The sequence below is a fragment of the Xenopus tropicalis genome, chromosome 6 (assembly GCF_000004195.4).
Source record: "Xenopus tropicalis strain Nigerian chromosome 6, UCB_Xtro_10.0, whole genome shotgun sequence".
NCBI classification, from domain to species: domain Eukaryota; kingdom Metazoa; phylum Chordata; class Amphibia; order Anura; family Pipidae; genus Xenopus; species Xenopus tropicalis.
In genome coordinates this window covers 89,171,303-89,185,468 of record NC_030682.2, presented here as the reverse complement: position 1 = coordinate 89,185,468, position 14,166 = coordinate 89,171,303, and the positions used below count along the sequence as shown (strand labels likewise).

The 14,166-nt window shown below is 39.1% G+C and overlaps 1 non-coding gene across 3 annotated transcripts in view; it reads right to left on the bottom strand.

Annotated features, from left to right (window-relative positions):
* Window positions 1-13,138, bottom strand: part of dsp — a 39,965-nt gene extending 26,827 nt beyond the window's left edge. The window contains exon 1 of one of the 3 annotated variants that reach the window (XR_001171073.3): window positions 12,615-13,138. This is a non-coding gene — a transcript (desmoplakin). The remainder of the gene's footprint in view (window positions 1-12,614) is intronic. The other 2 variants (XR_004223205.1, XR_004223206.1) reach the window with 2 other exon arrangements.
* Window positions 13,139-14,166: the final 1,028 nt, after the last annotated feature.

The following is a 14,166-nucleotide window of genomic DNA, read 5'->3' as shown; positions in this document are numbered from 1 at the left end:
AGAAATCGGGTATAATAAGGTGACCTGACCTCAGTAACAGTGTTGCCAAGCCTGTATCCATTGAGCTCTTGATAAACCACAATTTCCAGTACCCACTGCAGCCTTGGATGTCAAGGAGGGTTAAAGAATTTTACTGCAACAACAACTTTAGGGTCAGGTTGGGCAGTACTGCTTTATTTAAATAATTGCGCACCACAAAGTCTGTTTCTCTCTGATTGTCACTACCACTATATAGACCTAATTGCTATTAATACAGAAGAAAGCAGTCTCATGTTGCAATATCACAGCCCCTTTTGCAGGGCAAAATCTTCAGTTTACTTTGTTGTTTCTACCCCATGTAGACATGGATAACAAGGCAGAAAAAGGGCAGCAGACACTTAACAAAAATTATTTTTATAGCATTTGGCACAGGTAATTACTGGTTCCTGATTTATTCAGGAGGTGCAATGATCCCCCAGAATATCTTTTATGTTAAAATTCGAAAAGAAAAAATAGGAACATATCCGGCACACTAATACCAATATGTTTAATAGGAAAATGTCCATTTATTAATGCAATAGGCTTGGTGAATATCTCTCACTATATTACATAAACACCAATATCATACAAAGCACTGTTAAAAATGCAGCATCCCCAACATAACATCTATAATAAATAGTTTCCTGCAGAGGAAACTTAAGGTGCATTTAGAAAACAAAGCACTGCGTATGCCTGCCCACTGGCAATTCACTTTATTGCTGGTGGGAAGGCATTTCAGGGAGATAAGTCACCCTCTGTAGCTAAGATTTAACTGGCAGTGTGCCATTGCCCTCAGAGACAAAGGTGCTGGAGAGCAAGGACAGAGGCCCACCCAAGGGGGGCTCAAAACCATAGTGGCCAAGGCCAAGATCACAGTTTGTGTTATATTTGATTAGTGTGCTGAATTTTGTGTCCTAAATACTACTCCACTTTAAACATATATTGGAGTAAGATTTGAGGAGGATTTTTTATACTAATGTATCTAGGGTTTGAAGCCCAGGATATGATCAGGGCACCCCCTAGATCATAGGATCTAGGGGGTGCCCTGATCATATCCTGGGCTTCAAAGGGTACCCTGAACCAAATAAGTCCAAAAACAATGCTGTATGGTACTGGGTATTGGAGTTATGTTGGTGCCCCAGTATCACCTTTGTATTACCTCTGTTATGGTGCAGTGAACTGTATTACTTATTTTTAAATGTTATCTTTATACAGTAAAGGGGATGTAGCAAAGAAAAGTGTTGAGATCAGATATTGGTACACTGCACTATGCAAAGCATAGTTTTCTTCCTTCTTTCTGGTTAAGAACGTTGGCATCGGTGGCAATAGGTGGAAGGAGAGTAATGCCTTGCTAGCATGCTCCCTGATTCTTTGTGTCAGCAAGGTACAGTATTTTGATGGTGTTTTAGATTTTAAATTGACAGTATAGAGCTGTAGTTGAAACGACTGCCTGTGATATTAGAACATTGGAAGTTGCCAAGGAGATTATGGCAATGCAAATTCTAATACAGGACATAATACCTGAATCTATTGTGTACGATAGGAACGCATCATGTTACAGCTGGGGATATTGTTCCTGTATTGTACTAAAAGTACTGGCAGTGTTCATTTTCATAAGCCTCCTAAGAGATTATAATGTTACACAGCAGATGCCATTATTTTAGTATCATGTCATGACGTGCCAGCACTCAAATAAAATGGGTGGAGAAGGGCGGTCTGCTTGGTGCAGTGTTCTAACTTGCAGGAACGCTTTCTCATTGTAATACCCTGTAATAAAGGTATGATTATGCTGAATCATCAGAAATATACACACAGGAATACAATCTTTTGCTTGCCTTAAATTTTTTTAAGTTTTTTGTAATATTCCCCTTTTATTATAAAACAATTTAATTTATTACACTTTGTATTAGTTCTGTTTTTTCACTCATGTTAGAGGTCCATATATTCATTTAAACCTCTTATTTCTTTTAAATCTTTGAGGGAGAAAGAAAAATTCACAGTAGTACACAAAAGAATTCTATAAATCTTATACAAGGCATTCTATACAAGATTAGAATAACCTGGAATTCTCTAGTGCATTCACTAGCCCTGCTCTATGCTTTCACCTTTCCATAAATTTCCCTAGGAAATGTATTTGCCCATAAAATCTTAAAATCTTCTGCTGTAGTAAAGTTTACAGTAAAAAGAAAGAAAAGAAAAAGGAGTGTGCTCAGTAATAGTATATATTCAAACTATGGCATACACAGGGTGTTTCCCACCAGAGATTAACAGAATTAGCAAAGAAGCTTCTTTGCTAAAGTTTACAGTACACAGTATAATACATCATAATACATTTTTATTGTAACGGCGAATACCCCTTGTTCAACTTGAGTTCAAGGAATATGGCTTTTGCCGACAGGGCTGGAACTAAAGGCAGACAGAAGAAGCTAGGGTTGCCACCTTTTCTTTTGGTCCATAGAGGGTGATGATGTAAGGAGTGGGGAACAGGTCTGAGAAGGGGCGCAGGGGTGGGGTTGTGTTGTTGCAGGGGCGAGGCTAGAGAAAAATGGACAAAATGAGTCAAAGTTCAGTGAGTGAGTACAGATTTATTATCATTTATTTACGCAGGGTTTGGGGACACACAGGGGGAGGGAAGAAACAAAACTGGGGGTAGGGTGGCAGGCTGGGGCTGTACAACTAGGGATTACAAATTTACCAGCAAATACCAGACCAGGATTGCTACCTGTCTGGTTTACAAGCAGACAGCCCAGTTTTTTGGATCCCATTCAAAGTAACTCAATAACCCCACCCCAAAACATTATAACGCCTGCCCCAACACCACAGGCCCGCCCCCTTTTTCCATTTTTAACTCACAGCACAGCTTGCAACCATATAATGGCCCAGGCCTTGACAGGTGGCAAGTGTAGAAGAGGCATGTGCTTCAGGTGCAACAGACTTGAAGCACTATCAGTGCCAGGGGTTGCAGGCAAATGGAGAGCAAGCAGCAGGGGTAGCCTGCAGAACAAGCATTGGCGGACAGAGGTTTAAGATGCTGCCATGCAGAACCAATAAGAGTAGTCATGTTGTGTACACTGTGGGCACCAATACTACTTGACCCACTTCTGTATGCAAATTACAAAACGCTATGGTGTAGGTTATGTCTTGGGCTAAACAGAGAAAACAGGAAGCTGACCAATCACAGAGCTAAATATGTTTGGCCCTTGTGGGATAGATAATTAAATTACCAGTATACAACCCCCTCCCTTCTTTTTTGACAGTTTTGTAAACAATAGTATATTATACAGAACTGTACTATTTGAACTGTTAAAACTATTTGTCTTCAAAAATATTGTGTTGTGAAAAACGAAGTCTCAAGGCAAATACCAATATGCCAACCACATAGAGGAATAGATGACAAAGCATGCTTTCACGCAACTCCAAACCCCTGCAGCAACTGAAACCCTGCTTGTAGTTATAATGTATCGCAATAACCTGTGCTGTTCAACATTCCTTTATATCTCTACAGCTCACCATGGCAGCATAGAGCTCAGGGTAAGGAAAATGGTAACAAAGAGCAGTGTATATGGAGATAGTAATTTGTGAGGCAGTTAAGGAGCAATTTAAGGGGAGTGGATAATACACATTATTAGTACAACAATTGAATGGCCAAACTATTTGGGTGCTTGTTTGCACACATACAATCTGAATAGGGCTTCAGTTTATGACAGGTATTAAATATAGTACCATGTCCATTGCTGCAAAGAATCTGCTTCCTTACAACCCTCAATCACTCCTGTGATCCATGGCTCTCAGCTACATGGAAATGTCATAAGTCCCATTCATACTGCAAAATTTCTTTGAAGCTGAAGTTTGAAATTATTATTATATTGCACTGTTTGCTGTTGGTTCTGATGTGTTCAGTCATCTTTTAACTATTATCTAAACAAAGCCCCACCCTGACTGTAATCAGATAATACTGCACACACTCATGATGTTATCACACAAAAGGAAGTAATGGACATTTCTAAACAAAATGGCATACTTTATAAATAAAATGTAGACACATTTTTGATAAATTTATAAATTATATCTAGATCCCGCATATGGTGAAACACCATTTGGTGGTGTTGTGGAGCTCAAACACCCTACTGAACCATGTCGGAAAAATAAATCCAATGCAGTTTAATGGGGGTTTAAAGATTCAGTAAAAATTATTCTCGATAAAGTGCAATATAACACAGAATATTTGTCAATCAGACCTGCTCAATTTTCTCTTTGTTTAAAGGGTTGTCAGCAGTTAATTAAAAAAAATTACAGCATAGTAAATCTGCCCCCAAATGTTTATACAGTTTAGAAAATATACTACTGTGTAACTTTGTTTCTGCCATTAATGTTCCAATAAAGCTAATTCCACTGTTTCTCCTCCTGTATAAAGATAGAAAAACAGCCACTCACATCCACTCCATCTGCATTGACAGGCACAGTGTTGGCTTGAATGCAGAAACACAGAGCAGTTCTTGGTGCAAATACACTTGCATTTTTGTGCCAAAATCCGCTTTGTGTATCTGCCTACTGGCCAACACTGTGTGGTATTAGCCTAAGGCTGTTGACCCAATATTTGCATATCAAATAAAAGAAAAGCTGTTTAAAAAACAATGGTTTTAGTTTAGAGACAAACATGGGTCAAACTTCATTTGTTGCTCTAAGCAGAACAAACCTTTTTTTATGTAAAATTGACTTTTGTTGCCATCCTTTATATGTAAACAATATAAAAAACCAATGGTGTTATTAGTTCTTTAAAGTGGGGGAACATGGCATCAGTGGAAGCTGTCAGATTATACAGCAGTTGGTGGCTGTTTGCAGACCCCATTTTGACCCCATTGACAAAATTTTGCATTTAATCTGGTATTGTTTTACTTAATTGAGAAATAAATGTAGTGCAAATGGTAAGAAGAGGTGCTAATATTTAGATCAGGTTTTTGCTGCCGACTTCTTGGTCTGGCTGGGAGCACAGTGCTGGAATCCACCTCCATACAATTATGAAGGCTGCCAAAAAGTCTCCCATTTGTCTTAAATAATAAATGAGAATTGGCTGTATTACTCCTGTATTTTTATACAACATTTACCATAGTGTACAAAAAGTCACAGGACCACACCCAAATAAAAACCATAATTAAACAGCCAGTAACTGACATGCAACCAGCCATTGGATAAATGTTTGGCTACCACTGGACAAGTTTAAGCGCACTTAAAAAAAAAAAAAAAAAACCCTGAATTTCATGGGAACATCTATTCAGTGATATATTGCCGAGTATTAATAACCAGATGTTATATAGTGCATGTGTATTTGAAAGTTGCCATTTTTTTTACATTTTTATTGTATTAATAGTAGTTTATTTCAATGGATAACATTTGTTTATATATATTATAGGTGCTTACCTTTCTTATTAACTATAAAATACTCCATCCATTTGCTGTTTTTATATTTTGGCCATGGTGGTATTTTTGACTCAAGCTATGGTTTGGGTTTTGTACTTCCAGCATATATAAATTTTGTAAACTTTGTAACATTTAACAAAAGGCAAGCAGCGAGCAAAAGCGGCGAGCAGAGAAAAATGTGTGAAATAAATGAATGACAGACCTAAAAGTCTATTTCACATTGAAGACTCATGTCATAGAGACACTACTACATGCAGAGGACCAGACCCAGATTTGTGGAAAAGCTGCAAATGCCCAGGCCAAGGGTGGCATGCCACACCAGAGACTACTTTGTAGATTTGTCCAAATTAGGATTGGCTCATTGGAGACAAATGTGGAACTCAAACAGGTGTCAGATCTCCCACCTGCTAATTATACTGTGTGACTTCCTTGTTTGACATGCATACTGGTCCAGTGTCTAGCATATACTGAGAGTTTTACTAAGGGAAGCTTTCAGAGAGGTGGTGGCAAGACATTTGGCCATGGGGAGGGCAAGAAATTGAAATCCAGCTCTGCAGAGGACATGCACAAGAGAAGGAGGAAATGCTGGGAATAAAACAGCAGATAGTATTGCACTTCCACAACAATAAAACTTTGTAAAAAAAAGTCAGCCTATAATTATAAGTACAATAAGTTACCTGTATTAATTGCTATTGTACGAGGAAATTCATTTTCTGCCTTAGTGACCATAACAGTCAGCCTATTTGATTTGAGAGCTTTTGAAGAGGTTATAATTTGCAAAAGGTTATACCAATATTACTAACCCTGAATGAATAAGCAACAGAATTAGACTTTTATACACCAATAACATGAGTTTTATATGAACTATGGTAAGCTCTCTCATTAATCTCTGTAAGAATCACTTTTGTGATAAACTCATTAATACTTAATGTTGGATATTTTACCAGCATGGACAGTGCTATTGCATGTGGATGACCAAATAGCACAGATTGATAGCCTAATTGAGCTGGAAGTAAGAGCAAGCTGCAATCCATCTAAAGCTGTGCATACATGGTAAGATCATCTTATTAGTCAATTTGGTCACCAACATAGTAAACTCAGGATTATCCTATCATTTAGTCCCCAGTTTGGATCATAGTTGGGGTCTACGGTGACCTGGCAAGGAAAGGACGGCATCAATGCACCAATGGGGCCCTGGTTAAATTGGATTTTCAAAGCTGCCAGATTTTCAGCCAGATATCAATTGGGCAGGGCCTGCCGTGGGCCCTGTACACAGACCAAAGTGTTGCCAATTCATCTGGATCGGCCTGTGTATGGTCAGTTGTACTTACAAATCTGCTAATTCCTTAGTCATTTGAAGAGAAGGGCCTTATTAAGATTTTGAGGCATTCTATAGAGATTAACTACTACTCAGATAGGATCATATTCTGTCCACATCTTCTCTGGTTTACAAACATGCACCCCTGGGCATGCAGTAATCCATATTGATTATGTATGGTATACTGCTAATCTACACAATTACTTTAAATGATCTGAGAATTACAGTACTTCTGACAATACTATTGGTTTGTCATTATATAATTACCTATCTATGAGCAATGTCACAAATGCATTTCAGGGTTTTATTTCCCTTTTCTATAAGACAAATGTCAGGCCCCAGTTTATCTGCATTTGTTTCCCAGAATTCTATCCCTTCCTAATGGAAATAGAGACAGACAAAATGATCTATTTGTAATAAACATATATAGTCCTGTTGATTGCAATGGGTCATTCATATGTGTAAAAATCTCCAGGTGATTTCATCCATCCTTCTGGAAATTAATTGTTAACTCCATTGTTACATTTTAACAGCTGACATTAAGTTTCATTGCATATACTATTTTTTATAAGTATAGGGTTCTAATAGCTAAACACCCTTCTGTCATGGTTTGTGACTCAGATTCCACCTATGTCAATAACACAGCATTCAGACTACATTGAATGGTGATACAAGAACACTTCTGAAGATCATTGTTTTTATCAGGATTTACCAGGATTTTGAGTCCCAGTAACTGGGATAAAGCTGGCCATACACCTGAAGGATATGTCTGTTTGGCAAGGTTTAAGAAACCTTCAGTTAGCTAAGCCGAATCGGGCAGATAGGATAATGATGCTGGGGTATGGGAACCTGTCAGGCAAGTATCACATCAGTAAATCAATGCAGGCCTCACCTAAAATGATTTTATAATAGATACATGGCCAATTTTTAGCTAGACATCAGATGGGCACACAGTCCAGAGAACCCCATAAATTGCTAAATTACTCTCCAGTGGCTGAGTTGGCAGCTTTTTTGACATGTGTAAGTTAGCATACTTATGTTCCACTTGATACTTAAACCCACAGCAGTGTGTTTTTATCAAGCAAAGCTCTGCTCAACTTTTTACATGTAGTTGGGCAGTTACAACTAATCTCCCATGCCTATGGTTCAAATTAAATTATATGTTCTTGTGATAAAAAATAATAATAATCTTCCATTTGGGCATCCTGCAATAGCAGAGTATTAATCTAATGCTCGCACTCTCGCTGAATTTGGCAAATTGTATTTCTAGAGTCATAAACAGGGCAAGCTGTTACAGGGAGGAATGTGACAGGGCAAAGAATGCAAGAAGTTCACCTTTTGTCTCGAATCTCATTTAAGAAAATAATAAAGCTGCCATGGAATGTGAGGCCTTGCAAGAGCTGTATCTTCCTCATCTGTGCAGTTAGCAGAGACACAGAAATGGAGAGGTTGTTTACATTAGAGAACAAACATTATGGTAAAAAGCCACTGGGGAACAAACAGAAATGGAAAATTGATTTCTTCCTGCAGGCTCTTATCTACAGATTAAACACTGCACTGGGAAAAGACCAGAGCTAAGCTGAATAGGAACCCTGCAAAGGAACATTCAAGCTCACTGCCTAGCCCTACCCCTAAGCTATAATACTTAAAATTCCAAACTCTTGCTTTTTACTGTCTTTACTCTATAATCGTTTCACAAAATATAATGCATTGTTTTGCACTACTACATTTTTGGCAGACACCATGCTAGATTTACCCAACTGGCAATAAAAGTTAAAGAGAGATAATTTTAAAGAACAAACCTAATTTTAATGAACTTCCAATTAGTGTTAGCATAGATGCATAGCAACCTGTATATATAGAAAAAATAATTATCACATGATTTTTGGACACAAACTAGCTATATTCTGTCAAAGAAGTTATTTTCTGTTTATACAGGTAACTGGTTTGTATTATTCTCTTTTCATTTAATCATTCTCCCATAGTCCTCCACAGATGTTTTTTTACAGATGCAGAGGAAAGCAGTTCTGGTCTTATGTGCAAACCCCCATAGCCCCATTGACAGGACTGGCGTCGGCCTGTGTGGAGCTTCACAGAGCATCGGAGCAAAAAATTCACACATTCACATTTTTGTACCAATATGAGTTCCATATAGCTCCACAAAGGCCAACGCCGAGCCGGCTCTGTCAATGGTGCTTTGGGTGGTGTGCGCATAAGAGCAGACATGCATTCCTCTGCTTAGTATGCCTTTACCCTAATGGTAAGGCCCTGTGAGGTGAACTGTCAGCCTGCAATAAGCGTGGGCTGGCAATACACCTGTACACTTGAAAAATTTTCTAATTGTGCCTGCACCCGAAAGCACTGAATCCACCTGGGTGCAGGCACACACAGCTGATGGTGTTTGTTGGAGGATATCAGTTGTGGCTTCCTGCACCCAGGCGGATTCAATGCTTCCGAGTGCAGGCACAAATAGAAGAACAAATGTACAGGTGGATTGCATGCACTTATACGCAGGTTGACAATTCGCCTCATTGGCCCTTACCCTAATAATCTTTAGCCTAGCTGCACTAGACTGATAAAGGGTTATTGTTGACTGATTGCCATGGCGGCACTGGTGTAACATTGTTCTTATGTTAATATATGCAAGTAAAGCAGTGAAGTTTAATACATGTCAAGGGCCTTTGTTTTTGTTGATATATGCTCCACTAGTGTATTGTCATCAGTGGAGAAAGGCCAGTTCCTTGCTCTGCTGCCTGACTTTGTCTTCAGGAGCTTTTGGCCCAAAATCCACCTGTCACCAGTGCAAGTGGTGACCAGGGTTCCTCAGTTATTGGAAATACACTGGTAGAGAAAACACCCATTGTGCCATGAGTCTAAGCCAATATACGTATTGCCATTTATAAAAAAAATCCAGTCTGGCAAAGACTACTAATATATTAGTATGGCAGTTGCATATGGCCATGCATTCAGATTGTAAGAATTTGCATGCGGCAACTTTGATTCAGTCTGACAAATCACAAAAGGACTTGCATGGAATTGCATGTACATCATTTTTATGACACTACCCACCTATTATACCTTGGAAAGTTTGGTTTCTAAAAACATTTTAACCATTTGTGTTTTGAAAATAATGCTTGCAGTCACAGCATCAGCAATGAGTTTTGGCTTCCCAAAAAGTAAACCCTACATGGCTTTCCCTAAATTTACTTTTTACAAAATTGCAGAATTTTTACAATGTTCTGAGCACTAATCACTGCTTTATTTTTTGTTTTGCCGATGCCAATGCATTGTGGTTGCCTGGCAGTTGTTGTTTTACAAACACAGAAGCTTTTACCAACATATTATTTTCATATAAAAAAATGTTTCAAGACACATGAACTAAAACCTTTCTAACTTGCCCATCAAATTAAAAATGCAGCTATGAATCACTACCGTTGCCAGTCCAAGGCAAAGTGGGAGTGTTTCGTTTTATATCTTGTGTGAGAAAGAACCTTGCCATTTCTCCCCCACACCACTTTATCTCTCCGGCAAGGGGAAAAAAACCTGTCTACCCAGCAACTACACACAGCAGTGATCTCATTCTGATACGCAGACATGAAACTTCCAACCTGTCATGGGGGAAGGGACGTTTCCTTGGTATGTTGGTGGGAACACATTGTTAGAAAAGCAGATTCCCTCCTTTGCAAGCAACCAAAAAAACTGCCCAAACATCTTCTCCAGTGCAACATATGCATACAGCCTGAGGGAATCTACACACAGACATGGGGTATACAAACCTACCCCTTCAGAAGTAGGCTTAAAGAGGTGGTTCACCTTTAACTTATCTTTTAGTATGTTACAGAATGGCTGATTCTAATCAACTTTTCAATTGGTCTTTTTTTTATATAGTTTTTCAATTATTTTCCTTCTTTTTCTTACTTTTTGCAGCTTTCAAATGGTGGTCACTGCCCCCCCCCCCCCGAAAAAAAAAACTATTGCTCTGTGAGGCTACAGTTATATTGTTACATTTTATAGCTTATTTTTCTATGCAGGTCCTCGCCTATTAATATACCAGTCTCTAACACAAATCAATCATTGGTTGCTAAGGTAATTTGGACCCTAGCAACCAAATAGCTGCCGAAACTATAAACTTGAGAGCTGCTAAAATAACCAACAAACTACAAATAATAGAAAATGAAGATCAATTGCAAATTGTCTCAGAATATTACTCTCTATATCATACTAAAATTTACCTCAAAGGTGAACAACCCTTTTAATGCAGGCAAGGACTACTTAAAGAATATCTAGAAGGCCACAGGTTTTCTGAGGATAACTAAAATAAGGGTGTTTACCAAATTGGTAAAATTTTTCAAAGTTGTCCCCATTTGGCCACTTACACAACAGCCAAGAAGGGTGTGTTACACTCAGTGGAGCAGCTCATTAATGTGCACAGAGCTCTAGGGCAGGTACATTTCAAGTATGACCAGTACATAATCAAAAAACATCTAGCAAAACCAGTGAGACCTCTAAAAAAAAAATTGGGCAAAAAAAAAAACAACTTTTAAAACAGGGCAGAAGAACTGAAATAAAATTATACAGTCTATACGGAATTGACTGTCCTTACCTATACCTTGCCTTATAGTAAATTTGTTCAGCACAAACACATTTACAGTGCAGTGCCAAACAGTGGGGGAACAAAATAAACAGTGCAGTAAAGACTAAGAGCCACATCCACATCCCATTCACTTAATGGCGCAGTAAAAGGTACTGGTAGTTAACTGGCTCCTGATAATATTGTCCATTGTGTGTGTATGGTAGGGAATTTAGATGCAAAGCTCCCTCTCAAGAACTCTCTCTGTAAAGTGCTATGTAATGTGTCAGTGCTACAAAAAGAATGATAATAATATGTAGCAGTTAATGTACCTGTGAGTAAATTGTCCAGCTCAGAATATCTCTGTGGTGTTATATACATAATTATACATACATGCAAAAATGGCAAGGAAATAGCTACCTAATAACCTTATAATTCATGCATAGTTGCTAAATGTTCTTAATTTCCTCCACTAGTCCCTTGTTTTGACCCTGGAAATACCCCTGTTTGCAAAACCAACTATCTGCAAAGAAGAATTTTACTGACCTTTCTGGCTTATCAGACCTTATCTATGATCAATAAAAGGGGACACAAACCTTCCATAGCAGTGTTACTGCACCAGAACTGTTGCTGAACTTCATATTACAGCATTCTCCAACTTATTATCAAGGGTTATAGCATACTGGGTGCTGTAGTCCAGTAATACTAGGGCTGGACTGAAAGCAACACTACTCAATATAATTTTGCCCAGTCTCCAGAGCTAGCGGCCCAGTTTATGCAAAAGGATTTTAGAATTGTATTCCTGATTCTAAATGTGTAAGCTGAGCTACCTGTTCTTTGTTCATACTCACTGCATGCATTTAATATATTTCGTATAGCTCTGTATCAGCCTGATGTTTGACTAGCATACAATTATAATCTCACTGTTAGATATCAGAAATGTGAATGATATAGCGCCAGTAAGCAGGATTCTCAATAGACCATTCGCTTGCATATGTTTTAAGTTTGGAATGCCCACTTTGGATAGCTTAGTACAGATGCAAAGGTTTTAGGGGAGGTTCATGGCCATTGTAAACATGTCAAGTGGTTGTGAGACATGGCATCTTTATACAATTCTAAAAGAATACAAAGTTGCAGTGACAAATAATCCCTGGGAATTATTTTCATATGTTGGCAACCATGTATAGCTGTCACAAGTTGCAGTGTAGCAGTATTTCACACTCCACTATCAATACTCAGAGGGTGCATGGCACACAAATAATAATTGTCCCAGTCCCAACCATTTCTTACCCATAGCTGTCTCCAGTGGTTTCACTGCTGTAGACCTGTGTGGTGTACATAGTCTGTATTCCTGGTCCTCCTCCCACCATCTTGTGGTAGTTGTTCATTTCATACCTCCCGCTAATATCCTGGCCCGACTCGGATCTTGTTAGTCTGCCTAGGGTATTGATCCGGGTGTGGGATCCCCCATTGATACTCATTTTGTTTTCCCGATCAAAGCCTTCTCAGCATCTGACAACAAAAACACATACGCTATGTGCTTGCAATAAGGAAGAGAGTGTGTGAGGAGGGGCAGTAGGTGTGGAACAGCAGGTGAGGCAACCTGTTTCCAGGGCCTGTGCTCCCAGCTGTGAGAAAAAAAGTGCAGCCAAAAAGAAACAGAAAAGCCAAAGTAGATCTAGAAAATGTGCGAAGGTTTCCCAGCACACAGGGCACAGAGCTTTTGCCTGCTCCTCTATCCACAACTCTGTGCCTCTGTGGGTAGGGTGAGCCTGAAGAGAGAGACAGGGGGGAGGAGTGGGAGGTGGCAGGTCTTATCCAGCCCTCTCTGTGTAAGCCCAGAGGCACACCTTTGTTTCTCTCTCTCTTTTTCTTATTCAAGTTATTGTAATTGTTGGTGGTGACACCCTGTGCTCTCTGCTCTCTGTCTGACAGCCCCACCCTCCACCTTGTAAATCTGGCAACCCCATTCATGAAGGCTGTGTGCTAGAGAAAAGAAAGCTATGTCAGCACAGAGCAGAAACTTCCAAACCCAGTTAGTTTTACTGGGCACCCCAGTTAGCGCTTTGGTATCATCCTGTAGTATTACTCATTTATAGTAGCTTGCCTACAGCTTGCTGAATAAGCAAGAATGGTATGTTTAGTGGTACAATCCCAGTGCAGTTTCCTGTATTTATCTAACTAGGCAAGGCCCTATTTGCCTCTTGTAGCAGTCAATGGTTGCTTTGTATGAAAATCCCTATGTTGGTGTATGTACGCCATTCTACGGCACTGGAGAATAGGTATGTGGTAATAACAACAACAACAACAATAATAATAATAACTAATCCTGCTGTATATTTGGTGATTTTATTCATACCAAACACTTTTTGCCATTAAAGGATCAGTGCCCCTTACTACATTCAATTTTAGTTTGATAGAGACAGTGGTATTCAGTGGTAACTCTGCTTGTCTGGGTTTCTTCTGCGTTCACCAGTTTACTGCAGCACTCCAAAAACATAGATAACTTGGCTCATGATAAAAATAACTGTACAGTGTTTGTTTGTGTGATTTAGGGATGTCACCTTACGCCTTTAACACTGGCCACACGGTGAATCCACATCCTGCATGGCTAGTAGCAATTTTGATGCATGTTGCATGGCTGCACATAAATCAGTTCAGTCTGCAGCATGCATGTCAATTAATTGCTATTTAGCCATGCAGGATGTGGATTCAATATGTGGCCATTATTATAGGGGTGAGGTGGCAACCTGGGACCTTGGGATGTAATATAACAGAAGTTGCAATGATCTCTACTAGTCTAGTAACCCCTAGCAATCAATCATCTGGTAGCACTGGTCAG